This window comes from Giraffa tippelskirchi, chromosome Y, assembly GCF_054371585.1.
Source record: "Giraffa tippelskirchi isolate mGirTip1 chromosome Y, T2T-mGirTip1v1.2.pri, whole genome shotgun sequence".
Taxonomy (NCBI): domain Eukaryota; kingdom Metazoa; phylum Chordata; class Mammalia; order Artiodactyla; family Giraffidae; genus Giraffa; species Giraffa tippelskirchi.
This window is the reverse complement of record NC_137290.1, coordinates 12,419,371-12,425,434: the sequence shown is the minus strand read 5'-3', so window position 1 is coordinate 12,425,434 and position 6,064 is coordinate 12,419,371. Positions and strand designations below refer to the sequence as shown.

The window sequence follows — 6,064 nt, the reverse complement described above, 5'->3', positions numbered from 1 at the left end:
AAAGGAGAAATTGACCATAACACAATAATATTAGGGGAATTTAACACCCAATTTTACCAATGGACAGGTCATCAAAACAGAAAATCAATAAAGAAACACAAACCTTAAATGATACTTTAGATCAAATGGACCTAATTGATACCTTCAGGACATTCCATTCAAATGCAGAAGAATATACTTCCTGGTCAAGGGCACCTGAAACATTCTTCAAGGTAGACCACATATTGGGCCATAAATTGAGCCTCAGTAAAATTAAGAAAATTGAAATTATATCAAACTTCTCTTCTGAACAAAATGCTATAAGACTAGATACAAATTACATGAAAAAAAAGACAAAAACCCACAAATGTGTGACGAGTAACCAATATATTTCTAAAGAGTGAACATGTTACTGAAGAAATCAAAAGAGAAAGGAAAAAATTCCTAGAAACAAATGACAATGAAAACCATGATGGCTCAAATTCTATGGGATACAGCACAAGTAGCTCTAAGAGGGAAGTTTATAACAATACAATCCTATCTGAAGAAACAAGAAAAAAAAATCAAATAAATCCTCTATGACCTACCTCCTAGAGTAATGGAAATAAAAACGAAAATAAACAAGTGGGACCTAATTAAGCTTAACAGCCTTTGCACAGTGAGAGAATCTATAAGCAAGGTGAAAAGACAATCCTCAGAATGGGAGAAAATAATAGCAAAAGAAAAAACTAACAAAGAATTAACTTCCTAATTAGACAAGCAACTCATTAAAATCAGTACCAGAAGTACAAACAACCCAATTAAAAAAGGGAAAAAGACCTAAACAAACATTTCTCCACAGAAGACATAGAAATGGCACATGAAAAGAGGCTTAACACCACTCATTATTAGAGAAATGCAAATCATAACTACAGTGAGATTTCATCTCATATCATTCATGGTAGCACTTTTTAGGCAGGTGGATAAGGAGTTAATGAGGTCCTGGAATTTACAGTGTTGTTACCAACACCAAAAATGAGAACTAAGAATCTAATCAATTGATAACACTGGAGACATGGGAACTGGTTTCTTTAATGTTGTCAGGAAACCAAGCTTTTTTACAAAATCTAAGAAAGACAAATTGACCTAATCTTATGCAAAAACTATTTTTAGTAACAGGTCAAAAGGTATATAATAAGATGTCTTAAAAATTGTAGGTGGGTCTCTTCCTATGCCCTTTTGGTATCTATGCCAGAAACTGTCTCTGTTACCACTCTAAATAAAATGGTTACATTGCTGCAAAGACCTGAGAAACTGTGGTCTTTGGGCCCTGGATTGAAATCTTTCCTATGGAGACTTTGAACCCATAGCCAACACTGAAAGTTGAGGAACAGTCAGAAAGGCCATCATCAAAAAATCTATAAACAATAAATGCTGAACAGGGCATGGAAAAAAGGAGTCTTCTTGCACCGTTGGTGGGAATATAAATTGATACAGCCACTATGGAAGATAGTATGAAGATTCCTTTAAAACCTAGAAATAAAACCACCCAAACCAGAAAAACAAATATCATATATTAACACATATATAGAATCTATAAAGATGGTACTGATGAACCTATTTGCAGGGCAATAGTGAAGACACAGACACAGAGAACAGACTTGTGAACCTGGCGGAGAGGAGGTGAATGTGGGACAAGTGGAGAGAGTAACATGGAAACTTACACACTAACATGCACAAAATATGTAAAATATTATGTAAAATAGGTATAAGTATATAAAATAGATAGCCAATGGATATTTGCTGTGTGACTCAGCAAACTCAAATCAGGGCTCTGTAACAACCTGAAGGGGTGAAATGGGGAAGGAGAGGGAGGGAGGTTCAAGATGGAGGGGACATATGTACACCTATGATTGTTTCATGTTGATGTTTGACAGAAAACAACACAATATTGTAAAGTAATTATCCTTCAATTTAACAGAAATAAATTTCAACATCAATATTAATATATATATATATTCAACATATTATATATATATATATATAATATATATATATACACATACACACAGGATAACATGAGAATTATATGAAAAGAAAAAGAAAAGAGAGAGAGAGTAGTTGCACCTCCCTAGGATGCCCTCCCAACACTGTGTTGGTCTCTGAAAGTGCTGTGGGGGCAGTTCAAACTCTAGTCTGTTTGCGCTTCTGTGAGTTCTCGCCTCCAATGTCCACAACTGTCAGAACTAGTATGTTTTCTTTTTGGGGAACTCTCAATGTCCTTTTATATATTCCATTGACAAAGTGTCTGACTAGTTGACCTTGTGGATTAAATCTGCAGCTTGTACGGTTGGTGGGAAGGTTTTGGATCCTTCTCCTTACCCACTCTGACCCTGGAGTTCGACTGTGATTTTATCCCCACACCTATAGTGGTTTGCTCCTAGGTTGCTCTGGAGAACTTGGCTCTGCCCCAGTGAGGATCACTCTGGAGATGGTGCAGCTGCTTGGATCACATGGGCCCTGAAAGTGCCAAGTACACTGGGGAGACAGTAGCCATGGACCCAGGAGATATGGTGCTATTAGGGTTTTTCTAGCCTCTAGGGGAAGCTCTGTCCCTGTTAAGGATTGTGCATGGAGATAGCACTGCTTCTTGTAGGGAACCTTTTGGTGCCAAGTGTGCAGGGAGACTAGTGGCCATGGGTGCAGGAGATAAGGTGCTATTAGAGAGTATTCTAGCTTGTGGAAGCTGGTGTTCAAAGGGATTCCCTGATTGGCTGTTGTTTTGTTGCTTGACATAACAGGCACACAAAGAGCACCCATGACTGGGGTCCTTCTCTATTGCTCTGTGTAACAGGCACTCAAAAAGCCACCTTGTCTGGGGTCTTTGTCTGTCAGTCAACCGCCAGCATTGGCTTGTGGCAAGAGAGAGGGGGGATGCAGTGATGGTTCCATCTCTTTCATGTGACTCAGTGGTGTTTCCCTGCCTCCATGGCTGTTCTTCTGTCCTCCAGAGACATTTCCCGCTTTGATTTCCTCTCTTATGTCCATTCAGGCCATTTCCCCACAGTCAACAGCAGATTTCACCCTATGATTGTTCTCCAATCCTTATGCCCCAGAAATATTATCTGAAGACAAAGACACGCACTGACACACACCTAAATCTGGACAGACAGAGATCTCACAGTTTTCCACTTGAGATTTAAAATATCCCTTTGCATTTTTCTTTTTATTTAGTTTTTCTTGGCTTGAAGTTGTACTGATTTATTCACAGGAGAATCTCAGACAGAGTAGACTGTGTATCTCAAAGACATTATAAGCATTAACTTCAGGTTTTTTTCTAGATATGTTTCTGTTTCTCATACAGCATTGGAGCTCCAAAAAAAGTACCTTAACAAGCTAGCTTTTTCTTAATTACATGCACAAAAAGAACCAATTTTGCAATTTCAAAAAGATTTCATTTTAACCAGTTTTCTCTGGAGTCTAAAGAACATCATGGCCATCCAGTGTCAAAAATGTAATTTCTCTTTTTTGTAGTCATAGTTTTACAGCTAAATTTTAAACTAGAGTGTCTTCAAATTGGCTCTGATGACAGGGGCAGACTGACTGACTGATAAGATGTTGTCCTAGCAGGGATTGTGTCTCTGGTAAGGTGAGGTCTTCTCTTAAAGTAAAGAAAGCCTGTATATAAGGGACTTTTTAGGATCTGGTTATCAAACATCCAAGTTTTTCCAACATGTAATCTAAAGGGGTAGAAACAGAAGCCATGTGGATTTCCCATCTGTAAGAAAGGAAAAAGAGGTATCTAGCACACTTGTTTTTCTACCAGAGGTGTCCCTGCCTGGTCTAGATGGTGGTGGAGACAAGTTTTCCAATTAAGTTTTTCTTTCCTTGTCAGATTTAACTTGTCTGTTACTAACACAGATACCTTATTCATTAACCCTCCTCTTTCTACTATCTAGGCAGGATGGAGATGCACCAGGGTAGAACTGGCAGCATCCCAAATTGTTTTCCAGTCCCTTAACATTAAAACTTTCATTTATTTCCCCTTTCCCTTTGATGCCACACTGGGTGCAACAGGGTGGTCTTCTGGAATGTTTCCCATACCAAACCCACAAGGAGGAAGCATGTGAATGTATATGTCTTTGCCCTATTACATTAAAAGTGGCAAGTTCAAAATGGGTGAATGTGAAAGCCAAAATGTCTCTGCTGAGAAAATCATACCAGTGTATATAATAGCAAAGGAGGTGATTAAGAGTTGGCCAACAAGAGAAACAGACTCTGTCATTTCTGCAGGGTCTCAAGGTCAACATTTCTATTTCTGTCTCACAGATTGTTCAAAAAGCATATCTAAGGAATTGAGATAAGAGCCAAAAGAGGGCTTTCTCTGGTCCCTTAGGAGCTAGAGTTATCTAGGAAAGAAGCCTGCTAGATTCCCAATCTGCCCAAATCTGTGGCTCCTGGATCGGATCTGTGTCCCCAGGAATCTCATAATTGTGAGCAATGCCTCCATCCGTATAGTCTGGAGATATAGCCATGACAAAGACTCACCTCTGGGTCTCTGGGCTTTCATGAAAGCTGTCACAGGGGTGATTTCCAGCCTGAGAGATGTCCTGGAGATACAGCTCCACTAGCTTCCTAGTGTGTTCCTGACTGCAGTGTCCTCTTAAACTTGGAATGAGGATCTGGCTAGAAAAATACACTAACGGCCTGGATTGCAAGTCCCCCCGCCCCCAACACACACACAAATTCTATAATCCAATATACTAGGTTAGTAATTTCAATTCCACAAGTACTTACAAAATGTCAAAGAGACAAGGAAAGTTGACTGTGAAAGGAGAGTTCATCCCATACACTTCATCCGTTTTCAACCACTCTCCTTACAGGGCATTGAGTGTTTCTTGGCATTGAAAGGTCTGTATAAACCCATGTCAGGCTCCATTTCTGGGCTAACCTTAGCCATATGAGGCACCATGGAACAACAAAGCAAGTCTCAACTCTCACTTCACACAAAATTGTGCATCTCAGACCCACAGCATCTACAAATAGGTGCACAGTAGGGTTAGTAAAGCAAAGTAGAAAATATGTGTACAAGAAGAGTAGAAGAGCTAATGCTCTGTGTGTCCTTACCTTGTCTTCAGATCCCAGACAAATGCCCAAGATGATAGTTTATGGTGACTGGTGCTGGTATTCGTGGCCCCCAGAGGAGAACATTTTACCCCAAGACCCAAAAGACATGGTCTCTCTCACTCAGAGCTTTGGATAACAAAGTTTTATTAGAGTGAAAAGGGTAGAGAAATACTCCAGGTTTTCTATCAGCAATAATCGTGCCTTGGATAAACCTCATTGGCTACAATACTGCCACGCACAAAGCTAATACTCCAGGAAAAGGCACTGAAAGAGGGTATAATTTCTGTGAAAGGGGCACTGAGAGGCACTGAAAGGGGAATATTCACCTTGCTAGTTTAAGCAAGAAATCATATACTATGCTGCTAGCTGCTGAGAATAGACAAAAGAATATCTCAAGTCTGTGAAGTTTTATGAAGCACCTCTTCTACAACATACACCCTGGGATAACACCAGCACTAGATTAGTTAGGCAGAAAGTGGTTCAAACAGAGTATCTTTGGGTGAGAAATATTGTTTAAATATTAAAACAGGTTTTCAGACAAGATATATTGTTTTAGTAATAATTGTTAGCAAAGATTCTAAGAAAATATTTTCATGAGCAAGATATATTCTTTGGCTTAAAGAAGGCTACTTACAGGCAAACTAGATTGTTGGCATAGCCACACTGGGCTTAAGATAAACACGTCATAAATATCTAGGGCAAAGAATACATGGAGAAAAGTGTTTGCCTCCTCTTCGTTCTTGGGGGATCCCTGAACTCCCTATCAAACTAAGTGCAGCTCTATCAATATGGAACAGATTTTACTACATACATTATTTAATCCATTATATTTCACAGAGAAACCAAAGGTTTCATAATTTAAATATGAAGATATGAAGTTTTTACATTTCACCTAGGAACAAATGGGTGTTTATTTTCCTTCTAAAACATAAAAATTATTCCTATATTTCACATAGGAAAATGAGGGCAGAGATGTTTC

General features: G+C 38.9%; 1 pseudogene; it reads right to left on the bottom strand.

Moving 5' to 3' along the window:
• Window positions 1–5,205: 5,205 nt before the first annotated feature.
• LOC145537874 (U4 spliceosomal RNA) lies at window positions 5,206–5,330 on the bottom strand (annotated as a pseudogene).
• Window positions 5,331–6,064: the final 734 nt, after the last annotated feature.